The sequence below is a fragment of the Watersipora subatra genome, chromosome 4 (genome assembly GCF_963576615.1).
Source record: "Watersipora subatra chromosome 4, tzWatSuba1.1, whole genome shotgun sequence".
In the NCBI taxonomy this organism is placed as follows: Eukaryota; Metazoa; Bryozoa; class Gymnolaemata; order Cheilostomatida; family Watersiporidae; genus Watersipora; species Watersipora subatra.
This window is the reverse complement of record NC_088711.1, coordinates 31,573,635-31,586,616: the sequence shown is the minus strand read 5'-3', so window position 1 is coordinate 31,586,616 and position 12,982 is coordinate 31,573,635. Positions and strand designations below refer to the sequence as shown.

The 12,982-nt window shown below is 36.5% G+C and overlaps 1 long non-coding RNA gene across 1 annotated transcript; it reads left to right on the top strand.

Annotated features, from left to right (window-relative positions):
• The first annotated feature begins 1,172 nt into the window (after positions 1–1,172).
• Positions 1,173–5,603, top strand: LOC137393603 (uncharacterized). Its single transcript, XR_010978305.1, has 4 exons — positions 1,173–1,447; positions 2,120–2,924; positions 3,409–3,558; positions 4,396–5,603. It is a non-coding gene; the product is annotated as an uncharacterized lncRNA (long non-coding RNA).
• Positions 5,604–12,982: the final 7,379 nt, after the last annotated feature.

The following is a 12,982-nucleotide window of genomic DNA, read 5'->3' as shown; positions in this document are numbered from 1 at the left end:
AACTTTATTTTTCAAATCTAATAAAGCTATCATGAATATTAGCAAAACTGACTGTATCCGACATAGCTGCTAATTCTTTGTATTGGCTGATGATTAGTCATAAGCTTATTGCAATATGTTTTTAAATAGATTGTGCTATTAACTGAAACGATACCAAAACACTTAAAAGTAAGAATATTTTAAAATTGATATATGCCTCCTAGTTCCATATATAAGAGCCTCCTAGAGTTTATAATTTATTGATAAAAAATTACACATTTTTGTTGGAGTTGTCTCCTCTTTTTCATATATATGAATATAGATATATAAGGCAATTATGGGAATTATGTTTAAAATACTTCTATAGGGTTGTTAAGCACTATAAACACTGCTAGAATTAGGAGGCTCCCTGGACGCCTCCTAATTTTTCAGAGCCTCCTAACATGGATTATATATTGATAGAAGCCTCCTAGTTGGGAAATATAGTTCCACATATATATATATATATATATATATATATATATATATATATGTATATAGATATATATATATATATGGATGGAGTACTCCACCCAAAATCTGATACTACTAGATTGTATCTTGATAGGAAAGATGGCGGTAAGGGACTCAAAAGTGTACAGCAGATAGTGAAAGAAGAGGAGCAAAGCATCAAAGCATATGCAGCCTCCATGGCCATCTCAGATAAGTTGCTAGCTGAATTTCAATCGGGTGCTCTTACAACGGACCTACGCCCTGAGGATGAGGAAATTGACTGGCACACGAAACCTCTTCATGGTGCTTACCACCAACAAATATCTTAGGTTGGCGATCTTCACCAGACATATATGTGGCTGAACAAAGGAAACCTAACGGCCAATACAGAGTCGCTAATCATGGCAGTCCAGGAGCAAGTGCTCCCAACAAGGCAACTTCAAACGAAAATCTATCACACTAGAGACAATCCTAGATGTAGACTGTGCAAAGATGCACCTGAGACCATCCAACACATCATCAGTGGATGCAAGCAGCTAGCAGGGAACGCATACACTGAGCGGCATAATCATGTCGCAGGTGTTGTGTATAGAAGTCTATGTGATGAGTATGGCCTTAATAAACCACAACACTGGTGGGAAGCTCCTGGTAAGGTCAATGAAAATGACCGCGCTAAGATCCTCTGGGACTTCTACATCCAAACTGACACGCATGTCCTAGCAAACCAACCAGATATAGTGGTGGTAGAAAAGGAGAAAAAGAAGACTACTATAATAGATATAGCAGTGCCCAATGACTACAATATAGCCAGCAAAGAAAAAGAAAAGGTAGAGAAATATATCCCTCTTGGAGAAGAAATTGAAAAATGCTGGAATGTAAGAACAACTGTAATCCCAGTAGTCATTGGGGCACTGGGCGCAATAACACCGGCAAATAAAAATGTGGCTTGCCCAAATACCAACAGCAATCAACTCAGGTGAGTTGCAGAAAAGTGCGCTATTGGGAACAGCTAAGATCTTGAGGCGAGTGCTCAAACTCCCAGGTCTCTTGTAAGAGACCCGAGTTAAAGCAGAATTTACCACCCATACGGGGTAGCCGGGGTGAGGAAACAATTTCATATATATATATATATAAAACTATGTGTACTAAAAAAGCTACAAATAAAAGTTATATTGATACACATTAGTAAAAAGAGTGCCCAATGTTTAGAGTAAAAACAGAGCTGATATAAAACTATGTGTTTTTACTCTAAACATTGAGCACTCTTTTTACTAATGTGTATCAATATAACTTTTATTTGTAGTTTTTTTAGTACACATAGTTTTTTATCAGCTCTGTTTTTACTCTAAACATTGAGCACTCTTTTTACTAATGTGTATCAATATAACTTTTATTTGTAGTTTTTTTAGTACACATAGTTTTTTATCAGCTCTGTTTTTACTCTAAACATTGAGCACTCTTTTTACTAATGTGTATCAATATAACTTTTATTTGTAGCTTTTTTAGTACACATAGTTTTATATATATATATATATATATATATATATATATATATATATATATATATATATATATATATATATATATATATAAACCAAACAAAGAAATGTCATCTGTGCCTTAGTGAAAAATATTACATCATTTGCAGGCCAGAAACAGCCACCTTAAACAAAAGAAATGAATTAAACAATACATGCAGACACTCCAAGAAGTACCTACTCAGCCAATACGATCCAGGCAGAGGCGGAGCTACAGACACCACCAACAACATCAGGAGAGGCAACTCCACCCGCCATTCAACACAAGTCACCTGAAGAGTGCACCAGCACGAAACAGACCTGTCGTGACCCCAGAATAAAACATCAATCTGGAACAAAGATAAGTATAATTAACCTATTCCACACTCTAGTTAGTTATAACACTCCGCACTTTTTAGAGTGTAGAGTGCTGTTAGCAGTAGGCCTGACAACTTATCTATTATATATATATATATATATATACATGTATATATATACACTGTATAACAAATATGACACCAGTTCGTATTGCTTACCAACTTGGAATCTAGATACAAAGACAGAGAATGGAATGTTGGGAGATTCACTGTCATCCATGACCTCATATCCATAGCATATTCATATAATATATATATTCATAATTTTAGCGTAGAGCTTTAATGTTTTCATACTGTTCATCTTATTTTCAAATTAATCAGATTAATTGTTTGGTTAGTTTGATTAACTCGATTAAACTAAGAAAAACTAACACAAATTTTTTTTATTTGAAACGAGTATATTTTTTAGATAATTGAAAGCTACCAACACTTGCAATCCTACAACACTGCCACAATTGTTGGTAGGATCTTCTCTCCTGAAAAAAGGTTAGCTTGACAATACAGACTAGCCAAATATCCAGCGGTGCATTGGTAAAATGTACGCAACAAGAATGGCCAGGTATGTTTAAATATCTCCTACACTGTGATAAATTTGTCTCGATAAATTATTAGTATTATGGCTATTACCGCTTACTACACTGAAAATTAAAACCATTTTCATTAACTTACAAGAAGATTTGAGACAGTACTAATTTAACAGGGAAGGTTATTTCAAAAAGACCGCTATTATAGCCAGAATAAAATTAAAGCTAAAAGATTCAACAAAACCATTTGTTCAGTCAAGTTGAGTCAAGCTAACAGAAGCACTATTCCTGATCATTCATGTACCAATGTACCACTGTTAATATTACCAATCAACTTTTCAGCAGCACATGTATTTAAATTGCTCAATATGTTAGATTCTTTATGTGATACGCTTCTTTAGACAGTAATTAAGGAAATCTCACCATGCGGACAATGAAGAAGAAATAACCCTGGTAGCAAAGTCTTATGCCCTTGCTTCAGCTTGGTACATTGCATCTTGTTCTTCTTCTTGTCCATAGCATAACTACCTCGTCATCGAATGATGGGTAATGAAGGGAATTTACCATGAGTACCCAGGTCGCAAGTTGATGGTGACAGCTTCTGTTCCTGAAAGCCTTCTATATACGCCAATCTGTCATAGATTTGGTTTGGAATAGGCTGTATTACAGGCATGTCATCTCTGCTAGCTAAAGAATAAAAGTTATAAAGTATAGGGCATAATCTTTTTAGCTCAACTAATGTTCCCGAATACTTCTCTACCGTAAAATTGTCACAAGTCCTTTCAAGTGCTTCTCTTGAACATTAACTGAAGCCTCTTACGGGGGAATCCTTTGACAGCTGTCTCAGCAGGTGATCTGCAGCTGTCTCAGCAGGTCTCTCAGGTGATTTGCAGTCAGAGATATGTTGGAGCGGTGGAGTAAAAAAAAGTGCCGTCATAGTACACAAAGTAATACGGCTTTTAGTGTCATCAGCTGAAAACTCTGAAGTCTCCATTGACTCCTTTAATTGCTTTCTCGTCTTCCTTTCTTCAATAATAAGCGTTTCAGCAAACCTATAAATCAGGTAAAGATAATAATCGTATATTTTATGGCAAGAAAGGCTAAGCACATGTAAACACTAGTGTTAATAAAACTATTCCAATGCCACATTGTCTGCATGTGTTTTTAACACTGTGCGACAATATTGTGAAGAAATAGCAATGGTTAAAATGTACCACATTTATTTTATCCATGTCGTCTTCACCTCGCATAACATACATACAGTACATAGCATACATAAATTACTGTTACATTTCTTACCAAACTTATAATTACCATATCAGAACTATTTCAAGCCGTTGAATGAAAATTAAATGGCTTAGGTAATAGATTTTCAAGCATAGATTAATTCGACACTAGTTCCTTATGTCTATCAAAATATTCTACATTTATTTTACAGTGAAAAGCGCTTCTGTAATATGTTTGTGTTATCAACTGTAGTGCGCAATGTCTTACATGTACTTGCAGCCATTCAGCAGAGGAAGCTGACATTCAACATCCTCTTGAACCTTTATTCTGAAACGTTTCTTGAAAGCCAATACGATGCCATCACACACAACTGTTTCAGGAATGTCTCCACATTTAACATATGAAAAGTAATCTTTATTAAGTAGCTTGGCAAGAGATATCCAGCTGATTCTCAAGTGCTGGTATGACTGTATTTCACCCTCAAGTGCTGGTATGACGGTATCTAATCCTCAAGTGCTGGTATGACGGTATCTCATTCTCAAGTGCTGGTATGACGGTATCTCATCCTCAAGTGCTGGTATGACGGTATCTAATTCTCAAGTGCTGGTATGACCGTATCTCATCCTCAAGTGCTGGTATGACCGTATCTCATTCTCAAGTGCTGGTATGACGGTATCTCATCCTCAAGCGCTGGTATGAGGGTATCTCATCCTCAAGTGCTGGTATGACGGTATCTCATCCTCAAGCGCTGGTATGACGGTATCTCATCCTCAAGCGCTGGTATGACTGTATTTCACCCTCAAGTGCTGGTATGACGGTATCTAATCCTCAAGTGCTGGTATGACGGTATCTCATTCTCAAGTGCTGGTATGACGGTATCTCATCCTCAAGTGCTGGTATGACCGTATCTAATCCTCAAGTGCTGGTATGACCGTATCTCATCCTCAAGTGCTGGTATGACCGTATCTCATTCTCAAGTGCTGGTATGACGGTATCTCATCCTCAAGTGCTGGTATGACGGTATCTCATCCTCAAGTGCTGGTATGACGGTATCTCATCCTCAAGCGCTGGTATGACTGTATTTCACCCTCAAGTGCTGGTATGACGGTATCTAATCCTCAAGTGCTGGTATGACGGTATCTCATTCTCAAGTGCTGGTATGACGGTATCTCATCCTCAAGTGCTGGTATGACGGTATCTAATCCTCAAGTGCTGGTATGACGGTATCTCATCTTCAAGTCCTGGTATGACGGTATCTAATCCTCAAGTGCTGGTATGACGATATCTCATCCTCAAGTGCTGGTATGACGGTATCTCATTTGTAGTAACACCCGCTTCCATCAAGAGCCATATCCACTGTTTGTAATATGAGTGCAGTGGTAAGCTATAAATAATACAAAACATTGCTTTAAAATATATGGTTATTGTTTTTACCTGATTTCTCACAAGATTAATTAAGAACATGTAAATATATTATACTTCAGCGATTCCTATTAGTGGCACCAATGTAAAAAAACATCTGATAATTAGAATCAAAGAAAGAAAGTTTCATAACACTTTAGTAATAGGTACAAAATCAAACACGTACAAGAGGAAAAGATAATAGTTCCATACAATAAATGATATTTCCTACATTATACATTGCTATGTTAAACTTTTGAAAGTAAAAAAATGTTTTTAACATAGCCAGCCACCTCACCAAAGATATTGTAATTAGCGACTATTGCTCTAATTCCAGTGAAATGATACGCTCTATTTCCAGTGAAATGATAACACTAGAGCATTGCCTACACTGCATTATATCCCTTTACAATTTTTTCACTTACCCATTGAACACAAAGGCCTTAACATAGTCTCTCAGCAAATTATGAGTTATGACAAAGTCACCCATGTTCAAAATACTACGGCTAAACCATCCGGCTGAGACATCTTTTTGCATATTGGCCCACGTCAACTGGAAAAAATAGGCATGTTCAAACATCTGTATTATTACTAGCAAAGTAAATTTAAGCAAAGGAATTTGAGGATAACATTTCAACAAAACACCCACGTTACTACTCAATATAAAAAAAAGTTGAACGTGTTTTATAATTGTAACTTAATATTATAAAAATATTATTTAACATGAACCTAAACCCACAGAGCCTGCTGACCAACTTGTAAAAAGTAATTTTGTTTTCCAGATTTATGGTTGTGATTTATGCAAAGCAATCAATGTCAATTTTAGAAGCCCTATAAATCTCAGTTGGAAAAAATGAAGGCTACACATTACTGAAGAATAATATACCTTTAACTGTAGTAACACTGTTGAAATCATAGGAATGTGTTTCAACAAGCGAGACACATGTGAACTCCATTTGAGAGCACCCATCAGTGGTATTTCGCCATCGGACGGAATTTTTATACTAAACAATAAGAATTTTCCAAACTTTATGATATCTAAAAAATATGAAGTGAGAGCAGAATATGCAAATGACGCTATCAAATCCATGGCTTACACCATTGCAAAATATAACATATTATTTTCTATATCCCCAAATATCTCTGCACAAACTGATAGAGATGATTATGACAATCAAATTTCCATACCTGCTTGCAGCCATATCAAACTTTTTTCAAGACACCGAAGTTCGATCATGAACTGTAATAAGCGTAGGTACTGCCATTAGATTAGCTTTAAACTCAGAAAGCTCATGGTCGTCATCATCCATTGCTGATAACCTTGTCCTCACAATGTTAATGTATGAACAAATACCTCGGTGATGGCCATAGCTGCATTAAGATTACCGAGGCTAATGAACACTGTTCTAAAGTGCTTCTCTATAGGATCAAACGCAACTACATCTTCAGCAGCTAAAGGTTGAACTTACAATAATTCCAGGTACACATGATGGCCAGTAAAATTGTTCAGCCCCTATATGAGTATTTTAGATATTTAGGGCAGTCGTTGCTTGTACATTTGATACTGTACTATTATACATGTATATTTGTTGCGAAACTAAAAAATATATCAATTTTTTTATTTGGTCTGTTGCATTCTGATGATCATTTTGTCAGCATGCAAATTTGCAACGAATTTGTGCAGCAATTGACAGATACTTTCCAGTATCATTACATGCCAACTACCTCATTCATAATATTGTTTTACAACGGGCAATTGCACTGGTATACATATATTTAAATATTGAATTTGAACTGTCAAAAGAGTTAGAGAAAGCAAAATGCCTTAGGCATTAGGCCAAAGTGACAGAGGAAAATAACTACTTTGCAAAAAAACATTTTACAATTACATTTTACTATTTTTTCATAGATGGCGCACGACCTATTCCATATGCATACCTTGCAATCCCACTTTTATAAACAGCTTCAAAAATGAAAGATAATAAACCAAGTATTTCACTATCATATATATATATATATATATATATATATATATCATATATCATATATCATATATATATCATATATATATCATATATATATGATATATATATCATATATATATCGCATACTCATTCATAAATATAACTTGTGTGTTTTGTCTTGATAAATTGCAAGGAGGGTACCATTTTGGTGATATCGAGTACAAACAATACTATTAAAGAGAAAGATGTAATACAACTTTTGAGTACTCAAATAGTTTTTCACTAAAATGCAGGCTAACTTTGGGTGAATCCGAAACACACTTTTGTGCAATTAATTTTTCTCGAGCATCAATATAAAAAAACATAGAATGTACTATGCACATTCTGTACATTCGAATGCACATTCTGTACATTCTGTACATTCTGTACATTCGAATGCACATTCTGTACATTCTGTACATTCTGTACATTCTGTACATTCGAATGCACATTCTGTACATTCTGTACATTCTGTACATTCTGTACATTCGAATGCACATTCTGTACATTCTGTACATTCTGTACATTCTGTACATTCGAATGCACATTCTGTACATTCTGTACATTCTGTACATTCGAATGCACATTCTGTACATTCTGTACATTCTGTACATTCTGTACATTCTGTACATTCTGTACATTCTGTACATTCGAATGCACATTCTGTACATTCTGTACATTCTGTACATTCTGTACATTCTGTACATTCTGTACATTCTGTACATTCTGTACATTCTGTACATTCTGTACATTCTGTACATTCTGTACATTCTGTACATTCTGTACATTCTGTACATTCTGTACATTCTGTACATTCTGTACATTCTGTACATTCTGTACATTCTGTACATTCTGTACATTCTGTACATTCTGTACATTCTGTACATTCTGTACATTCTGTACATTCTGTACATTCTGTACATTCTGTACATTCTGTACATTCTGTACATTCTGTACATTCTGTACATTCTGTACATTCTGTACATTCTGTACATTCTGTACATTCTGTACATTCTGTACATTCTGTACATTCTGTACATTCTGTACATTCTGTACATTCTGTACATTCTGTACATTCTGTACATTCTGTACATTCTGTACATTCTGTACATTCTGTACATTCTGTACATTCTGTACATTCTGTACATTCTGTACATTCTGTACATTCTGTACATTCTGTACATTCTGTACATTCTGTACATTCTGTACATTCTGTACATTCTGTACATTCTGTACATTCTGTACATTCTGTACATTCTGTACATTCTGTACATTCTGTACATTCTGTACATTCTGTACATTCTGTACATTCTGTACATTCTGTACATTCTGTACATTCTGTACATTCTGTACATTCTGTACATTCTGTACATTCTGTACATTCTGTACATTCTGTACATTCTGTACATTCTGTACATTCTGTACATTCTGTACATTCTGTACATTCTGTACATTCTGTACATGCCACACAAATTGTACTTTGAATGAGGAAGTGTTAAACTATATACAACTGTTTGTCATATGCAGGTAACTCGGATTCCTACTGTCAACTAAAAGTATGTAAAATAGGTTTATAGGTAGGACAATTCTGAAAACAGTTATCAACTGCAATATAACTACCATACACGGGTTTCAATAAAATCCTTAGCTGCAATACATCTGTTTGTTCCACATAATCACAATTATTCAGCAATTCACTATTACCTGCAACCTCATTTCTCACAACTTGACCGCTAAAACCAAAAATTTGTTTATATATTACTGGTCATTTCACCACCCCCTTTACAGCGCATTGCGTGTGTAATAGCAACTCCTCGGGGCACTCCTCGTAGAAAATATTACAAAAACTATATAATGATCCCAATGACTCAATTAGTGGGCAGTAAATTTTTTAGAGTTTGACTCCTCATCAGCGCAGCTCAGGGACTACATCCCAGAGTGCTCACACAGCAAACATGGTATATACCTTAGGATAGTACACCACCGCATGGGAGAGTGCTCATCCTACGCAATCAAAGGGAGTGTAATACTTAATCTATGGACTGTACTGTTTCGGAGTTAGAATTCCCATCAGCGCAGCTCAGAGACTATGCATGGAGACAACAACAAACTAGTGCTGTGCCGAGCAGAAATCTGACTACCCAACTTACTCGGGTACAGTAACTTTCACTACCGTACTCTGAGAACCCAAAACACGAGCTTGAAAAAACAAATCATTATCCTTGTGATCATGAAAACCTTGCCCCGCACTAGGACAAACCCTATCCATGAGTGTCAAATAAATTTGCTTCACAGTATTTATCCGTAGACTCTGTCAAGAGCGTTTAAACAGCAAACTGTGTGCTTAGTATATGCTACAGGATGGTACAACACCACATGAAGAGTACTCAACAAAAACAAGCTAAAGGTTATTCAAACTATGGATAATCGGAGTCATCTATGCAGCTCTGAGGCCAGAGAAAATTGACAATTAGCTAAGCACAAACATTCTCGAAGAAAATAGTAACTTACACATTGGGTTCCTGACTACCGACTGCTTGTGATGTAGGCCTACCAATATTTCGTTTTTCATTGTCTAAAATCATACAAATTCAAGTTTAAGGCTTTTAGTTTATATTCTTAGTTTTATTACATAAAGGTTTTTTTTGACTAGGCATCATAAATACTTAAATATTAACCACACACAAACAGCAGTTACTTTCCGTGTTATACACATCTGTTTACAAAACAGGTGATGCGCATCGCAGCTAAAATAAATACCAGCGCGTGAGAATTCATAAGGGGAATGTCTCTTCTCAATACGGAATATTTTTTCTCCATCTGCACTAGTTGATGTTACCACATTACTTCTAGCTGTCCTGCGCAGCTTTCTTATCTAAAGAATAGATGAAGATATAAAACATTAATTACAGCTCTTCGACTAAACAGTAGAGACTTTCTAACCTAAGCCAAGAAAGTATTTGTTCACACTCAATGAGCAGTGTATCTGTAGACATACTCACTTTTTTGATATAGTCACGATTGTCTTCCATTTCTTTTCCGTCAACTTTCATAAACCTAAAAATATACATATTATGGGCAAGTTTTACATATTAGTAAGACTGACTATGCTGTTTGATAAAAAGCTATTGTTGGCTAGACCAATTATGGTAAAGAACCAATGACAAAAGGACAAGCCCACAGCCATGGGTGAGCCATCATTTTGCAACAGCGAGGTATTAATAAATCGTGCACAATATAGCTATACAATATGCAAATATTAGAGACTTGTACAGGTACCATTATATAAGACCCAAATCCTGCACAGTATAAAGTATAACCTATGCAAATATTAGTTGATTGTACAGGAACCATATATGACTCAAATCCTGCACAATATAGCCATATCATATGCACGGCTTAGAGGTTTGTACAGGTACCAGATATGGCCCAATCCTGCGTCATATAGCATAGCCATCCCCTATGCAAGGATTAAAAGCTTGTACAAGTAAGACATATGATCCTAATCATGCAGAGTACAGCTATACCGTATGCAAGAAGTAGAGGTTTTTACAGGTACCATGTGTAACCCTAATACTGGATAGTATAGCCATATCATATGCAAGGATTAGAGGTTAGTACCGGTATCTTATATGACCCTAATTCTGCACAATATAGCCATACGCAAGAGTTTCAGGAAGGAAAGACTAGCATCTCCTTGGCCCCATATCACATGCGCTAGATCAGATATACAAACCAAACTGGACCTGGTTTTCAGACGTTCTGAAGGGTTAAAACATAACACGCAGCTTCAAGTAAACTCTATTAGTATACTATTACTACAGTGGCGCATGTGATATGGGGCCCAAGAAGACCCTAGTCCTTCCTTCCTTGCACAAGGTTAGGGTTTTATGGTTACATGGTACAAGCCTCTAAAACTTGCGGCATATGGTTATACTGTTCAGGATAAGGTCACATAGTACACACGGCCTCGAATACTTGCATATGGCTATGCGGCTATACTCTGTACTCTACACTATAGCAGAACAGGGTTGATTGTAAACTTCAAGTTTAGGTCTAATCCTCCATAATGTGCCCGCTACTCCACTACATACCGTTCACTCTATATTACGTATAATCAGTTAAAATGTTCCACTATGTTCACCGTCCACTATGTACACTGTGTATTAATAATATTTATTGAGCAACATCGCAACAACAGCACACCTGCATAAACAAAAACAATTACATGACTTCGGATTGGAATGGATTGTAGCTTATGTTGGACTAATTAATTACATTAGGCCCTATATGAATGATAATAAAGGCATCCACAAACTACAGCTACAAGCCAGTCTAACCAAGGTTGACTGTGTCTACTACTACTGCTAATTACTACAACTCCTGACCCAACATCATAGTAACAAGTAGGCCTACTACAACAACAAGTACAACAATTCCCAACATATGTAACATGCCGTCCGTGGCGGTGGAGTAAGACTATAAAAATTGTTTTAGTGTTGGTGGTTGCCACTGGAAGCCAGGTGTAGAGACCATTTTAAAACTTATCACATCAGACCTGCCAACCAAGCATGGGGGAACTGTGTGAGATGAGATAAAATTTTATTTGTTGTATAAGATTTTGGGACCATGTGGGGATTAAAAAAACTAAGTAACTATTTCTCAACAAAAGAACCATTACCAATAGGTGGATTCCGTATATAATAACTTAAAAATTAGGCACATTTTTAAATGTTTGCTAGTGTGTTGGATCCTGCGACCAACACGTAGAGGCGACTAGGTCGGCTTATTCTACCGGTCTGCATTCACCCTTCACAGGGGCTGTGTGCAGGTTGCCCGTGACCAACACGCGGAGGCGACTAGGTCGACTTACACCACCGGTCAACATCAACCACCTTGCACAAGGGATAGCTCCCAGAGTGGGTTTTGTACCAGGTCGACAAGGTTGACCGGAGGTCGACGGGGTCGAGGATGCTTCTATGAATTTACCACCACAGCACAGTCCATAGACTAGGTCTTTGGAGTTAGCTATATGCTTCGTGTGGTTCTGCTATCGCTCAAGGTAACAGAAGAAGTATGGTTCCAAATGCAATGCATATATTTGAACAACTAATAAGAGCCGAGGCCCTGCCTTAAATACATTAGATTATGTAAATGAAGTACAAGGACCAGCCTTCTTTAGGGGCGTGGTTACAAAGAGAGCAAAAAGGGAATATAACTCCCATTAAAATTTATACAGAAGGATGGCAACCTAACGTTCCATCACACACGCCGCCCCTATAGATGACAATCGGCTATATAAAAAAACCAAACCAAAAAAAAAGAATAAAATAATATAAGGAAACACAAATAAACTAGAACACACCATAAAATGGAGGTAGTCCATGTCTTTAACGGATTCGGTCGTAATCTTCATTGGGTCGACATTCGATTGGCCAATTCTTCTAGGCGACGGGCCGTCC